The sequence below is a fragment of the Tupaia chinensis genome, unplaced genomic scaffold (genome assembly GCF_000334495.1).
Source record: "Tupaia chinensis unplaced genomic scaffold, TupChi_1.0 Scaffold146740_1, whole genome shotgun sequence".
Classification (NCBI taxonomy): domain Eukaryota; kingdom Metazoa; phylum Chordata; class Mammalia; order Scandentia; family Tupaiidae; genus Tupaia; species Tupaia belangeri.
In genome coordinates, this window is record NW_006206595.1 from 145,070 (window position 1) to 161,906 (window position 16,837).

Below are 16,837 nucleotides of genomic sequence, written 5' to 3' on the forward strand. Positions count from 1 at the left end.
CCTCTCTCTGCTCTCCATCTTCTCCATCTTGCAACGGAGCCAGCTTTCTACCCAGAGATTCCAGAGGAGTCTTGGGAAGAGGGTTTTCCACACTGGAAACTGGTGGAGAGGGAGCTCCTCATTCTTCTCTCTCTCAGGTCAGCCCTGTTTCTAGGCTCTGTCTGTGGTGCTCCTCTCTGTCACCCTGGCAGCTTGGAGAAGCGGTATCTTGGGGGCCCTAGGACCATGCTTCCTTCATGAGCTCCCTCCATGAGCTCCCCTCATACATAGCCAAGACTAGGAGGAGAGATGGTGAGGACAGGAAAAGGGTGCAGACAGGACCCACCGCTCTGATTTTGCTCCATTGTCCCACCCCTGATTTTCACCCTCTCCCCTTCCACACCGGCATCAGGACCCCAAGCAGGTCATTTGCTCATGCCCAGGCTGATGCTGTGGGATGTCCTAAGCCAGAGTCAGAGGTGGCTGGCAGATGTCAGCGGGAGGTGGGAGAAGCCACGTTATAACCCCCAAGGACATCATTATGGCACGGAAATGCCGTCAGGGCTTGGAGACCAGGCACCCAGGGAGAGCATGATGAAAACATGTTTTGTACAAACACGTGTCCTCTCCTTTCGCTTCCTCCCCTCCTCTCCCTCCTTCCCCCTTAGGCCTGGTCTGTGCCAAGGCTGGTGCCAGCCCTGCCGCTGGTGCTTGCTCAGTTCTATTTCTTGGCCCAGGCTTGTTCTGCTGCTTGCCAGCTTGTTGGCGCTCCTGGTGAGTGAGTTTATCTGTGGAAGGTCCTTACCAGCCTCAATGCTGCCAGATACCCACATAGAATAAGGCTTTGGCTTTCAAACAGGGTTAGCCTACAGAGCTCAGGAATTTCTTTCCTGAACACGCGACATTCGCTCATTCAACACATTTTTGTTAAACATTCAATATGTGCTAAACACTGTGCTAGGCTCTGGGAATACCCAGATACAGTCCCTGTCTTCACAAGCCCACAGTCTGTTAGTGGAGTCAGATGTTACCGAATAACTCACAGAATTGCAATAAGGATAGTCAGTGCAGAGAGGAATAAGGTACTGTGAGAATGAGCACAGGAATATTTTCCCCGGAAATCAGAGAAGCCTTCTAGGAAAAAGGAGTGAAGAGGAAAGAGGGCAGCAGAAGAGAATGTGCAAAGGCCCTGGAATCGGAGTCCTGACTCTCAGCCACCCTGGTCCTCCAGAAGGAAAGAAGGGCCCTCCATTCTTTTTTTTTTCCCCAAGAATTATTTAATTTTATTTATTCATTAATTTGTTTTAATCTGACCAGAGAAAGAGAAAGGGAGAAAGTAAGCCACCAAGTCCAAGACTCAAACCATGGTCAGCCATGGGGGAGTGTCCAGCACCTTAACCACCACACCACCTGCTGGTCCTGAGGCCCTTCGTTCTTGTGTCCCACCTGGATTTCCACTGGCCACAAGGGAGAGATAGCACCTCCTAATGGCCAAAACAGGCCCCAGGGATACTTGGGGACTCTACCCTGGAATTATTCCACCCATTCCTTCATTTCTTGCTCTGGGAAGGGGAACAGAGGCATGGAGAAGAAAGAATCTCGGTTTAGCCTTAAGATCGCACTATAGAAAACAAGGCCCTGCGCTGGTAAACCCTTCAGCCTAAGGGACACTTGCGTTTGCCCAGCAGGAGCGTCTCAGACAGAAAAGCCTCCCAGCCTGCTCTAGCACATCCCCTCCTCCTCTCCGATCCAGCCCTGACCTGTCCCGCTCCCTGCAGCTAGCATGTCTGCCTCCACAGTTGCCTGGAGTAGGAGGTGAGTCCTCCAGGTGTCTGCCAGCTGACCCGTGGGTGGGTGTAGCTGTATGTGTTGCACAGAACCTCCTTCCAGGGGTTAACAGAATTTTCAGTCCTCTGTCCACTAGGGAACTTCCAGTTCTTCCTGCCTAGACACCAAAGCTTCAAGGGTCTTCCTTTCTGAAGAAAAGGAATCGAGGACCCTTTGGATGAGGGAGCAGGCCTGTTCATGGCCGTGCTTTTCCCTGAGAAGCCCAAGAGGTCATTGGGACCAATGGGGTTAAGTTCCAGCCCTGCTCTGACCCACTTTCTTCCCTGTGCCACATCCCCTGGGGCAAGGTGTTGGGTGGGGCCAGCCTGGCACCCCTGCACCCACACCTGGGACTTCCCCTGGATGGAAACTCCCAGAACCCCAGAGTCCTGCCTCCCTTGCCAACTCCCACCAACTGGCTAGGTTCTGTTCAGCTTCAATCAGATCTCTCTGTCTGCCAGCCTTCAGCCAAACTACATCTCTGTCCCAACCCTAAGGGGTCCCAAAGATGTGGGCCCACCCTTTGGGGCCACCTTTGATGTCTGGTTGTCCTTCTGGTGGACTCCTTTGAAGAAAAGATGTGAGACTGGGAAGAGGAAGTTGTTGGGGAGCACCTATTATGTGCCAGGTGTATACCTTGTCTCATCTGATCCACACAACCATGCAGTCCAGGGAATCAGCAATTAACACCCCCATTTCACAGAGCAGGGAGCTGAGCATCAGAAAGTATCATGCGGCTAGTGGGAACCCAGATCTTATCTTGGAAGTCTTGGTATTCCTGAGCTCTCTTCACCAGAGCAGGCTTCCTTCTCTTTCGCGGGCTACCTCTCCATGGGGTAAAAGACTGGGGGAAAATTCCATTCAATCCAATTCGGCAAACATTTGTCGAGTGTCTGTTATGTCCCAGGCACTGATCAGTGCCAGACATAAAGACACAGTAACCGTCCTCAGTGTCTGGTGGGGAAGATGGGCATGGACTATGAAGTATCTAACTTCAGCCTAGTGATCTGAACAAGATGACACGGAGTAGAGAAAAAAGGAATATTTTTATTTCCTTTTTCTGTACAGAAGATATAAATATATTATGAACACTGAAGAGATTCCAGATAGAGAAATGGAGTACTTCCTGCACTCCCAAATTTCCCTGTACATTGCTTCTACAATTCTGTCCCTCCCCTAAGAAGTAGCCACCATCTGACTTTCGTAATAATTAGAAAAAAGGAAATTCTGGGACCAGCAGATGGAGTAATGGTTACATCACTGGATTACCACGATTTGACTGTGATTCAAATCCTGGCTTAAAACTCACGGCAGGTGCATGTGCATGCCCAAAATCCCAAGAGGAAAATGGAAGAGAAGGAATTGCGGGGGGTGATTTCTCGCTTTCTGTCTCTCTGTCTCTGTCTGTCTGGTGAGCACACGAACCCTATAGCAAAAATCTCTCTCTAAAAACAAACAAAAAAGGGACCAGAAGTTGGTGTAATGGCTATGTCGCTGGACTCCAATGTAGTTGACTGCAGTTCAAGTCCTAGGCCCAGAGGCTTAAACTCACACCAGGCACGTGTGCGTGTGTGCCCAAGATCCGAAGAGGAGAATGGAGGAGAAGGGATTGCAGCATGGCAATCCCCCCTGGGGGTGGGGGTGATTTCTCGCTTTCTGTCTCTCTGTCTCTGTCTGTCTGGTGAGCACACGAACCCTATAGCAAAAACCTCTCAAAAATAAATAAATACATAAAATAAAAAGAAATTCTGGTCTTAGCATCTATGTATGCATCTCTAAACAACACTGCTCAATTTTGTTTGTAAGTGGAATGATACTTTTTTGTGTCTTATTTTTCTCAACTTGTTTGTGAGGTATATTCATGTTGCTACACATAGCTATTTGTTTATCTATTTATTGTTGCATAGTACAGATGTTCCTCTATTTTTTATTTTATTTTAGGTTTTTTGCCACAAGGCATGGAGAGAGACAGAGAGAGAGATTGAGAGAGTGAGAAGTCACTTCCCAGGGGTTACGCCGAATCCCTTCTCCACTCTCCCAAGATTTGGGGCACTCACACACACACACACACACACACACACACCTGGCTTAGATCTCAAGCCACTGGTCTCAAACTCAAACCTTGGTTGGCCATGTGGAAATCCAGTGCCTCAACCACCACACCACCTGCCGGCATAGATGTTCCTCTATTTGCATGGGATTATGTTCTGATAATTCCATTGTAAGTAGAAATTGCATCTAATACTCCAATAAACCTATTGTAAAGTTGAGAAGGTAAAAGTCAAACCATCTATATAAGTTGAGGACCATCTATATTTGTTACATGAATATATCGCAATCTATTTGTTTCTTTCTTTTTATTTTTTAATTTGTTAGAGGGTTTGTGCACTGAACAGAGGGAGAGACAGAAATAGACAGAAGCAAAGGAACAAGAAAGGGGAGCAAGCATCTCCCAGTGGGATGAAGCATGTTCAATCCCTTCTCCTTCATTTGAGACCTGGGGCGTGCGTGCTCACGTACCCAACATGGCCAGGATCCTAAATGCACAGCTGGCCATGTGGAATACAGTTCCTTTAACCACTAAGCCACAAAGAAGATCCCCACAATCCTTTTTTTTTTTTTTAAGTTTGTTATAGGGCACATGTACTTACTGGAGAGAGAGACAGAGAGAAAGTGAGAAAGCACCTCCCAGAGGGGTTAGCCACACCATAATCCCTTCTCTCTATCCTACTCTCAAGATTTTGGGCACACACGCACACATGCTTGACAGGTTTTCAAGTCTCCAGGTCCAGGACTGGAACCATGTAGTTGGCCATGTAAGACCCAGTTGCCTCAGCCTCCACACCACCTGCAGGCCCACACAATCTATTTTTTCATTCCATTGTTGGACGTTTGAGTTGTTTCCAGTTTGAGCTATCCTAAGTGATGTGGCTGTAACATTCTTGTACATGTTTCTCAGTACATACTTGCAAAAGTTTTTCTTATCTTTCTTTTTTTGTTTGTTTTGTTTTATTCTGTTTTTAGAGAGATTTTTGCTATAGGGCATGTGTGCTTGCCAGAGAGACAGAGTGAGGCAGAGAGACAGAAAGTGAGAAATCACCCTTCAGGGAGGATGGCCACACTGCAATCCCTTCTCCTACATTCTCCTCTTGGGATTTTGAGCATGCAAGCACATGCACCCAGCGTGACTTTTAAACTGCCAGGTCTGGGATTCACGCTGCAATCAGCTACATGGGAGTCCAAGGCACAACCATTATGCCAACTGCTGGTCCCATTTGCTTGTTTTTAATTTGCCAGAGCATGCTCTCACCAGAGAGACAGAGAGAGAAAACATACCCCTTAAGGAATAGTCACACCACATTCCCCATCTCTCCCCTCTTTGGAGATTTTGGACACACATGTTTGGTTTTTTTTTTTAGAGATTTTCACTGTAGGGCGCGTGCGCTCGCCAGACAGACAGAGAGAGACATAGAGATAGAAAGCGAGAAATCACCCCCCAGGGGGGATGGTCACGCCGCAATCCCTTCTCCTCCATTCTCCTCTCGGGATCTTGGGCACGCACGCACACGCGCCCGGCGTGAGTTTTAAGCCACCGGGTCCAGGAGACGAACCACGGTCGACTACGTGGGAGTCCAGCGACATAGCCATTACGCTAACTACTGGTTCCCGGACACACATGTTGACATGTTTTTCAGGCTGGTCGGTCCAGGACTCAACCATGCAGTCGACTATGTGAGATTCAGCTGCCTTAACCACAAGGCTGGCTATAGGCTTGTCCTTGAAAGAGTTTTTCTGGGGTATAGAATTAAGAGTCATAGCTGGCAGGTGGCATGGTAGTTAAGCCACTAGACTCCCACATGGCCAACTGCTGTTCAAGTCCTAGACCTGGAAGCTTGCTTTCTCACTCTCATTCTCTCTCTGATTCTGATCAAATTTTAAAATAAATAAATAAATTATTTTAATTTGACCAGAGAGGGACACACACACACACACACACACACAGAGAAAGCAAAAGTGAGAAAGCAAGCCACCAGGTCCAGGACCTGAACCGTAGTTGGCCATGTGGGAGTCCAGCATCTTAACCACCACCGCCACCTGCCAGCCCTGAGAAGCAAAATGTTTTAACCAGAGGTGGGAATAGGATCAAGAAGGCTCATACTTTCTTGCTTAAAACCCACACTAGATTTCTTTTTTCTTTCTTTCTTTCTTTTTTTTTTTTTTTGATAGAAGTTCATGCATGAGAGAGAGAGAAAATCCTTGATAGGGTCTCCTTGGACACAATGGCCTTTCCCAGCCCTCCAGTTTCCCAAGATCATAGATGATCACGTGTGTGCCTGTTCAGGCCTAACTGGAATCCATACTGAGATAACCATAACTTTCAGGGTGTTAGTGTTACTGCTGCATCACTGTGGCTGAGTCACATACATGTATATTTCTGTTTTTTTTTTTTTTTAAAGACAAGGTTTCCAGGGGCCAGCAGGTGTTGTAGTGGTTAAGGCATTGGATCCCACATGACCAGCTTAGCAGTTCAGGTCCCAGATCTGGCAGCTTGAAAATCATAGCAGGTGTGTGTGTGTCTGTGTGTGTGTGTACTCAAAATCCCAAGAGGAGAATGGAGGAGAAGGGATTGCAGTGTGGCTGTCTTCCCTAGGGGGTGAGTTCTCACTTTTCCTCTCTCTGTCTCTGTTTCTCTTTAGCAAGCACATGCTCTATGACAAAAAAAAGAAAAAAAACTAAAAAGAATTTTTAAAAAAAGAAGATAAGGTGTGTCTATATTGGCTAGGTTGGCTTTGAACTCATGATTGCCCTGTCTCTGCCTCCAAGTAGCTGATACGATAAGCACACACCACTGTGCCCTGCTGATTTTCTCTTTTTACTTGGAATAAGATTCAAATGCCTGTAAGGCCCTGGGTGATGGCACTTTGCCTTACTCGCTGACGTTGCTGCTGTTAGGACTCTCCCTTCTGCTCATGGCATTAACCATCCCCACTCTGGTATTTCCATAGTCTCCCTGACCACCAAATTTTGCAATTGCCAGTGCTCCTTATCCTTTCTTCAGCTTTATTTTTCTCCTTGGCCCAGCCACTTGGATTCCACCAGCCTCACACAGTACTCCCTCCTCTGCCCAGGCTTGACAGATACTATCTCCCCAAAAGTCTTTAAGGATTGTCATATCCATAGTGTGGGAGCTGTCCTACTGCCCCTTCTGATAGATCTCCCCTTCTGAATCACTTTTTGATCACATTACTCTGTTATAATGTTATATGTAATAGCCATTCTCATGCTCTGACATAAGCTAATAAATTTGTTAGTTTGTCTTTTTTTAAAAAAATATTTAATTTTATTTTATTTATTCATTCATTTATTTTAATTTGACCAGAGAGAGAGAGAGAGAGAAAGTGTGAAAGCAAGCCACCAGATCCAGGACTTGAACCATGGTCAGCCATGTGGGAGTGTCCAGTGCCTTAACCACCATGCCACCTACTGGTCCCATTTTTTGTCCCCACTCTACTCCACCCCTCACTTTTTAAAAAAGAATTACTTTTTTATTTAACTTCATTTATTATTATTGTTATTTTCCAGTTTGATTAGAGAGGGACAGAGAGAGAGGGAAAGTGAAAAAGTAAGCAACCAGGTCTGGGACTAGAACTGCAGCCGGCCATGTGAGTCCAGCACCTTTAATCACCATACCACCGGCCAGCCCCAACTCACCTGTCACTTTTATAAGACCTCCTTTGTCCTACCAAGGTTTGACACACACTAGGCCCCCAAATAATAGTTGCCCAAGCTGGTTGTCAGTCTCCCAGAGGAGGCCTGGAATCCCCACCTTCACTCTTGGGACTTGTTCCTTCTGGAAAGTTCCAGAAACCAGGCATTCCCTTTCCTCTGCCTGCTTCCAACTCATCCTTGATGTTCCCCCAGAGTCCTGCTCCTGCTACTGCTGCTGCTGCTTCCTTAAGACCTCTCGGAATGCACTCTGGCAGCCTGAAGCAGCAACTCTGGACAGCAGGTTTGAGAGACCCAGGCAGGTGTCAGAGGGCTGGAATGCAAGAAATACTTAATTTTTTTTTTACTTTTATTTATCTTCCTTCCTTCCTTCCCTCCTTTCTTCCTGATAGAATGCATACATGCATGAGACAGAGACAGAGAGGAGCACCCTCCAGAAGGTCTGATTATGCCACCATCCCTTTCTTCCATTCCTTCAGCCTGTTGGATCCTGGGCCCTGGCCATGCATGTCTAGAGTGAATCAGGAGGACCAGGCTGGGGATTTAAACTGCGGTTTCCATGTGGGACCCACCTTCCCTTAAGCAGCACATTGCCACTGCACCATGGAGATAGAGAGCATGTGTACATACAGGAGAGAGAGGAAAAGAGAAGCACTCTCAACACGGTCTCATCACTCTGCAAACCTCTTGCCCCTGCTCTCCAGGTCTTCAGTATCCTGGGCATGCACACCCACCTGGTTTGTTTCAAGTCACCCAGACTGGGGATCCAAACCCTCAGTCAGCCATGTGGCTTCCAGCACTGCAGTTCAGTATGCTACCAACTATGCCACCAAGGCTGGGCTAGAAATACTTTTTTTTTTTTTTTAAGAATTATTTTCTTTAACTTTATTCATTTATTTTAATTTGACCAGAGAGGGATAGAGATTAAGAGAGGGAGAAATGAGAAAGCAAGCTGCCAGGTCCGAGATTCGAACCCTGGTCAGCCATGTGGGAGTCCAGCGTCCTTAATCATTATGCCACCTGCCGGCCCCCAGAAATACTTCTTAATTCAATAAATACAAAACCTTCAGAGATGATAAGACCTTGCCAAGTGAAGAAGAGAGAAAGTGCCCTTCAAGAGAAGGCCCGGTGTGAACAAAGATTGGAGGTATGGAAGCACACGATACTGAAGAACGGGTTCTGATCTGGTGCAGTGGCAGGGTTTTCAGTGGCAGGGAGGGGAGGAGAGCACTGCAGGCAGGCCTGGAAGGGGAAGGCTGTATGGGGAGGTCTGAGCTCCCTGCAGGATCAGCAAGGCTCAGCGTGTCTTAGGTTTAATCCTGCCCCCCACAGTCAGCCCCTCCTACTCCACCCCTGCCCTCCCTTTCACCCAGCCCCCAGCCTAGCTGCTCCTACAGCTGAATGGACTTCTCTCTGGGCCTACGCTTGGGGCCTCGCATCAAGAAGGCTGCCCACCAAGAGCCCCCTTCCCCCTCCAGGCATGGCCTGCTGGCTGCCTCTCCTTGTCTATCCTGTTCCCCCTCTGCCTGTGCCTGCCCCTGCCCTTGCTGTCCTCCTCCCACCTGCTCCTGCACTGCTTGTCTCTCTTATGCGGCTACCTGCCCCTCCTGTGCCTCCATCCCTGGCCCACCCTGTACCTGCTCTTACCCTCCCTGCCCTGCCTGTCCTCCTCTAACTTGTCCCCACACCTCTTGTGTCCCATACTCTGGCCCGCCCCTGACCTGCTGCCACCCCTCACCTTGCCCCATTTACCCTTGCTCCAGAGGCCGATCTGTCTGTTCGAGCTCCTGCCTAGGCTGCTGTGACAGCTGTGGCTGGGGGCGGGGGGGTGGCCGAGGGCCTGCCTGGGGGCCGACAGCCCCCATAGGCTGCTCCAGCTGCTGCTTCCGGGGACAACGCACTTCTCGGGGGCGCTGTCTTATAGTTTAGGGGACTGTTGCTCTCTGAGAGATTGTCAGTCTCCCAGAGCTTTTGTGTAGCTGCTTCTTCAGGCAGAGAGGCAGGAGCTCTGGGTGGAGTGAGAAAAGGGATCTTCCGGATACTTCTCCCAAGCAGGTAGAAGCAGGAGTCCTGGACAGTGACCAGGAATATCTGCTTCGAAGTTAGCTTCTGGGCATGCTTCTGCTGGATTCCGAAACTTCTGGAATGGAAAGTGATCTTCTCAGAGCCTCCCCATGGCCCCTGCAGGTGAGCAAGTTGATTATTGCTTCCCCTGTGCTCCACTGGAGATCCTTCTTTGCATGTCTTCTCCGCATTTCATGAATAACATGGATTGTTCTTTTAGAGGAGGTAGATGACCCTTTGTCCAGAGGCCACTTTTGACCCTTAGACCTTCATCCATATCCCTGACTGACCTAGCCTCTGGACCCCTGACCTCTCACCTTGAGTCAGGCAGAGAAGGTCAGTGGCCCTTGGTCCAGTGGAAGAGGCTAAGCAGAGTTTCTGGTTACCCCTTCCCCTTGGATATTCTTTTTTTTTTTTTTTTCCCAAAAAAACTGTTTAATTGCTAGAGGTGTATGTGCTCACCAGAGATAGAGAGACAGAGAGGGAGAGGGAGAAAACACCCCTGAATGGGGCATGGTCACACTGCAATCCCTTCTCTATTTCTCTATCCTGTTGGGATTTGGGGCACATACACATGTCCAGCATGTTTTTTGAGCCACCAGGGCTGGGATTCATTCAAACTGTTGTCTGCTACATGGGATCTGGTTCCCTTACGCACCAGGGTATCCAGCCTGCCCTGGATATCCTTGACATCTTTCATGGTCTTATGTGTGTCACCAGGATTCTCAGACTGGATGTCTTTTCCTTTCAAAGCTCTGAGAACTCACTCAGTCTTGTGACCTCAATCTTGTAGCAATAATCTCATCTCTGACACCCATGCTCATCTGGCATGGGGACAAGAGAAGCTGAGAACCCTTGATTCAGGCTCTCAATGATGCCATCTACACAAAGCTGGTTGCTAGTTGGAAGTCCCCTGACCCTGGGGATGTGGCTGGTAGAGACAACTGGAAGTTAGAGACTTGGGTATCTTCCTAGGACTAGCTTGTAGGCTGACAGTCCCTCTGTCCCCCTCCACATTTCTCAAGTTCTCTAGCTCCTACGCTAACCTGTTTCAATCTTCTTTCTCTTAGCCTCCTTCTCTAGGACCCTTTGTTCTTCCTTTTCTCTTTCTTTCTTTCTTTTAGAAGTCTTTGCCTTAGGCCACGTGCTCTCCTCAGAGAGAGTGAGAGACAGAGGCAGTGAAAGGGAATGTGAAAAATCACCCGGAATGTGAAAAAAATTGGCACACACACATGTGCCAAACATGATTTTCAAGCCACGGGGTCCAGGACCTGAACTGCACTCAACCATGTTGGAGTCCAGAGACATAACGGCTACACCATCTGCTGGCCCCCCTTTCTATTTGTGCTGCTTTTCACTTCTTTCTACTTCACTCTCTCCATTTCAGTTTCCTTCTCTGTCTCTGGGACATATTGCCTTCACCTAACTTGTGTCACCACTATTTCCCCTCCCACTCTCTCTTTCTGCCCCCACATCCCCTCCTAATTTAAGATCACATGTCTTAACACACATGCATTTTTTTTTTTGAGAGGTTTTCGCTATAGGGCTTGTGCGCTTGCCAGACAGACAGAGAGAGACATAGAGACAGAAAGCGAGAAATCACCACCCAGAGGGGATGGTCACGCCGCAATCCCTTCTCCATTCTCCTCTCGGGATCTTGGGCAGGCACACAAACGCGCCCGGTGTGAGTTTTAAGCCACCGGGTTTGGGACGCAAACCGCGGTCGACTACGTGGGAGTCCAGTGACATAGCCATTACGCTAACTGCTGGTTCCCAACACACATGCATTTTTTAAAAAATAATTATTTATTTAATTTGATTTATTTATTCATTAATTTAGTTTAGTTTGACCAGAGAGAGAGACACAGAGAGGGGAGGGGGGAGGAAAGAGAAAATCAAGCCACTAGTTGCGGGACTCGAACTGTGGTCATCCATGTGGAGGTGTCTAGCATCTTAACTATCACGCCACCTGCTGTTCCCAATACACATGTCTTTTTCTTCCCCTATCCCGTCTTTTTTTTTTTTAATTTATTCATTCATTTATTTTTTAATTTGACCAGAGCGAGACAGAGAGAGAGAGGGAAAGTGGGAAGGCAAGCCACCAGGTCCAGGACTTGAACGGTGGTCGGCCATGTGGGAGTGTCCAGCACCTTAACCACCACGCCACCTGCTGGTCCTCCCTACCCCGTCTTAATCCCTGTATTTGTTTATTTTCTTCCTTGATCTTTCCATTCGCCCTGTAGTTCTCTGCTTTTCCGTTCCATTCTGCTTCTAAGTCTTCTAAGTGAATTGCATTCCTGATCTCTTCCACTGCTATTTCCCTTTCTGTGTTTGTCTCTCTTCCTGTCTTCTTTGTCTAGCTGGTTTTTTTTTTTTTTCACTTCTTATCTCTCTATCTCCCATTATCTGGTTTGCACTCTCCCCACTCCCATGTCTCCCTCTCTCCCTGGGTCCTACAGCTGCCTGCACACCAGGCCTGTGTTGTATCTACCTCATTGCTGTCCAAGAACCAGGGCACTGAGCTCTCCACTGTGTCTGTGTTACACATGGTCATGTCCTGGAGGGACCACTTCTTCCCCACCCACTATCCAGGCCATTCATCCCTGGAGTTTCAGCTCCCAAACCTTTTTTAAAAATGATACTTCTCCCAGGCTGGCAGGTGGTGTGGTGGTTAAAATGCTGGACTCCCATATAGCTGACCATGGTTTGAATCTTGGACCTGGAGGCTTGAAAATCAAGCTGAGTGTGTGTGGGTGCATGCCCAAAAGCCCAAGAAAAGAATGGAGGAAAGGGGATTGTGGCATGACCATCCCCCTGGGGAGTTAATTTCTCACTTTCTCTCTCACTGTCTCTCTGTCTTTCTCTGGCAAGCCATGTTCTTTAGTAAAAATATAAATTAAAAAGAAATTAAGTAGTTATGCTGCTTGTCTTGTGGAAACTATGCTTTAGGATAGCCAAAGAGTTTTAGTTGATGAAGTAAATTTTATTCACAGAAGAATTCCAGCTAATTTGGAAGGAACATGGGACTGGAGAAATCACCGTTTTGCAACTCCTAGTGAAATAATTCATCAAAGCAAGAATTGTCAATGAATGAAACCAAGGATGATAGTTGGTGGAGAACTTTATACTGGAGGAATTAAGCTGCCACCATCTGCCACCACTAGTAAATCTTAGCATCACTAACAGTAATACAACCTGGGACATGACGAAGTCTGAAGCACTCAGCAGCAACTACGAAGGATTCTTACCAAAAAACAAATGAACAAAAAATAAACATGAATCTAATGAAAGGTCTAATAGTAACTTTCACTTAATGGGAAATACAAGAGATGGAGGAGCAAAATAAATGGCACGTAGAGGAAGGAATATGGGACTTTCTAGAGAAAAGTCTGACCTCACTGCTTGAATCACACATGATCCCTGACTTATGATGGTTTGACTTGTGATCTTTCAGCCTTGTGGTAGTATGAAATAAATATGCATTCAATAGAAATAATACTTCAAATTTGGAATATTGAACTTTTCTTGAGCCAGCAATATGTGGTACAATATTCTCTCAATAATGCTGGGCAACAGAGAACAGTTTTTCATTTTCAGTACAGTATTCAATAAGTTACATGAGATTTTCAATACTTTGTTATATATATATTTTTTTTTTTTGGAGATAATTTCTCACTTTCTCTCTCACTGTCTCTCTGTCTTTCTCTGGCAAGCCATGTTCTTTAGTAAAAATATAAATTAAAAAGAAATTAAGTAGTTATGCTGCTTGTCTTGTGGAAACTATGCTTTAGGATAGCCAAAGAGTTTTAGTTGATGAAGTAAATTTTATTCACAGAAGAATTCCAGCTAATTTGGAAGGAACATGGGACTGGAGAAATCACCGTTTTGCAACTCCTAGTGAAATAATTCATCAAAGCAAGAATTGTCAATGAATGAAACCAAGGATGATAGTTGGTGGAGAACTTTATACTGGAGGAATTAAGCTGCCACCATCTGCCACCACTAGTAAATCTTAGCATCACTAACAGTAATACAACCTGGGACATGACGAAGTCTGAAGCACTCAGCAGCAACTACGAAGGATTCTTACCAAAAAACAAATGAACAAAAAATAAACATGAATCTAATGAAAGGTCTAATAGTAACTTTCACTTAATGGGAAATACAAGAGATGGAGGAGCAAAATAAATGGCACGTAGAGGAAGGAATATGGGACTTTCTAGAGAAAAGTCTGACCTCACTGCTTGAATCACACATGATCCCTGACTTATGATGGTTTGACTTGTGATCTTTCAGCCTTGTGGTAGTATGAAATAAATATGCATTCAATAGAAATAATACTTCAAATTTGGAATATTGAACTTTTCTTGAGCCAGCAATATGTGGTACAATATTCTCTCAATAATGCTGGGCAACAGAGAACAGTTTTTCATTTTCAGTACAGTATTCAATAAGTTACATGAGATTTTCAATACTTTGTTATATATATATATATTTTTTTTTGGAGAGGTTTTTTTTTTTTTCACTATAGGGCACTTGCGCTCTCCAGAGAGACAGAGAGAGACATAGAGACAGAAAGTGAGAAATCACCCCCCAGGGGGGATGGTCACGCCGCAATCCCTTCTCCTCCATTATCCTCTCGGGATCTTGGGCACGCACGCTCACACTTCCAGCGTGAGTTTTAAGCCACCAGGTCCAGGACACAAACCGTGATCGACTACGTGGGAGTCCAGCGACATAACCATTACGCTAACTGCTGGTTCCCTCAATACTTTGTTATAAAATAGGTTTTGTGTTAGGAGATATTTGTCTAACTGTATGTTAATGGAAGTGTTCTGAGCACGTTTAAGGTAACTAGGCTAAACTGTGCTAGTGAAGATTAGGCATATTAAATGCAGTTTAGACTTACGAATTTTCCACTGAAGGGGGATTTATCAGCTTGTAACCCATCGTAAATCAAGGAGCACCTGTAGTCAATAGCTGGAGGAAACGATGTGGGGGGACTTAAAAAAGACAACTATTACATGGATTATGTGGACTTTGTTGGTTTCCTGTTTGGACAACCCAACAGTAAAGAGACATTTTCAAATAGTTGGGGACATTTAATTATGGCCTGGGTATTTATGATACCAAGGAATCAGGGCTAATTTTGTTAGATGTAAAAATGCCTCTGGGGTTATGTAAGAGAAGGTCTCTGTTTCCTAGAGATGCATGCTGAGGTATGGAGTGAAGTAACCTGTTTAAGTGTCTCAGCAAAGAAAAAAAGTGACAGAAAGGAGTAGAAGGAATAAAATGACAAGATTTTTTTTAAAAAGAATTCTTTTATTTAACTTTATTTTAATTTGACCAGAGAGACAGAGTGAGAGAGAGTGAGAGAATGCGAGAAAGCAAGCCACCAGACCCAGGATTTGAACTGCAGTCAGCCATGTGGGAGTCCAGTGCCTTTAACCACCATGCCACCTGCCAGCCCCAAAATGACAAGATTGATTTTTTTTTTTTGAGAGGTTTTTGCTATAGGGTATGTGCACTCATCAGAAAGACAGAGAGAGACAGAAAGTGAGAAATCACCCCTCAGGGGAGATAGCCACATTGCAATCCCTTCTCCTCCGTTCTCCTCTGGGGATCTTGGGCATGCATGTACACGCACCTGGCGTGAGTGTAAGTCACTGGGTCCGGGACTCAAATCATGGTCAACGATGTGGGAGTCCAGCAACATAGCCATTACGCCAACTGCTGGTCTCGAGATGGATCATTTTTTAATTAAGTACATGGGAGTTCACAGAACTATGATCTCTACCTCTGCCTATGCTTGAACATTTTCTTAATAAAAGTTGTAAAAGCTGCTCCTCTGATAAGCATGGTTCCTAGTAACCCCCAGCATACCCACTTCACCTGCCCTGAAGGCCAGAACTTTCCCTGTGTCTCCCACACAGGGTTCCCAGTCCTCCGTGCCCTCCAACAGAAGCATGCACTGCAGAGAGACTACACTCACAAGCCACCCTGATCCACTCCTTGTCCTCTGCTGGCAAATTCCCCAGGGCTTTTCCTGGCTATGCTTTATGGCTCTGAGGGGCCAGAGAAATTTAGAGTAGACAGTTTTTGAATAGGTCCTATAACAAACCAAGGTGGTCCAAAATAAACCGAATCTTGCCTCAGGTGCTTCTGAGCAAAATGAAACATAGTAATGGTAGAAAACTGGTCTCTGTCCCATGAAACAGACAGCAAGAAATGAAAGGTCACCCTGTCCCATCCACGGCCTGCTGTTGTGAGTTAAAAAGGCTGAAGCTCTGGACTGTGATGTAGAGTACTCGGGTCACCCAAGCCTTCACTACTGAGTGACCATGTTGCTTGGGAAAGAGCTTTCACAGGGAAGAGAATGCAAAGGCCCTGGTGGAAGCCACTATAGACAGAACAGGAGGGAGTGGTAGGGGATGGGGTAAGAGAAAGTGCAGAGGGCCAGGGGACAGAGGGTTTTGTAGGCCATTATGGAGACTTGGGCTTTTACCCTTGGTGAGGTGATAAGCCACTGAAGAGTCTTAAGGAGATATTACTGGCCTGGAGAAAGGTTAAATAACTTTTCCCAAGGTAAGACAGCTAGTTAGTGGCAGATGGTGGGAGTTCAGCTTCTGGGCTCAAGTTTTTAACCCTATGCTGCCGCTGAACCTTTGCCTTCTTTATTTGGGCACTGCTATTCTAGGACTTCATACAAAGTGGGACACTGTTAACTGGCTTGCTCAAGGCCACGCAGCTGGTGACAGGGGAAGGATGGGAGCCTTAGCCTGTCTGCGGCCAGAGTCCAAGTTCTTTACACCACACCGCCTCCCTCAGGTGTCTGGACCACACTGACTTCTGCCTGGAGGTCAACACGGTGGCGGTGGCGGAGGAAGCAAGCCCAGGAGCCCGACCCAGCCTAGGGCGGCGGTGTTCCTTAAGATGGAACTCCTTCGCCTGGCTCTGCCCGCCAGCCGGCATCTTCCCCAAGCCCCGCACGGAGGAAAAGAGAGGAAATGGGGTGGCGTCGCAGGTAACCCCAGGGCAGGGAGACAGATCGCAGAAGGGAAGCTGCAGAGGCCCCACCAGTAGCAGCAACCGCCCCTCCTAGCCGTCCCCTCCCCTACCCCACCCCTCGCGTCGGTAGTTCGCCGGCGGGAAGGCGGGGCGGGGGCGGGGTCTAGCGCCGCGCCCCCGTCACGTGACGAGGCCATCATGGCGGCTGCCGGAGGCCTGCCTGGCTCCCGGA

At 47.0% G+C, this 16,837-nt stretch overlaps 1 long non-coding RNA gene across 2 annotated transcripts in view; it reads left to right on the forward strand.

Annotated features, from left to right (window-relative positions):
• The window catches only part of LOC102470865 (uncharacterized), a 15,203-nt gene extending 2,174 nt beyond the window's left edge, over window positions 1–13,029 (forward strand). The window contains exons 1-3 of one of the 2 annotated variants that reach the window (XR_337493.3): window positions 8,499–8,680; window positions 9,586–9,720; window positions 12,591–13,029. This is a non-coding gene — a long non-coding RNA (uncharacterized LOC102470865). Of the gene's footprint in view, window positions 1–8,498; window positions 8,681–9,585; window positions 9,721–12,590 lie in introns of those variants that run through there. The other variant, XR_337494.3, reaches the window with a different exon arrangement.
• The last annotated feature ends 3,808 nt before the right edge of the window (window positions 13,030–16,837 follow it).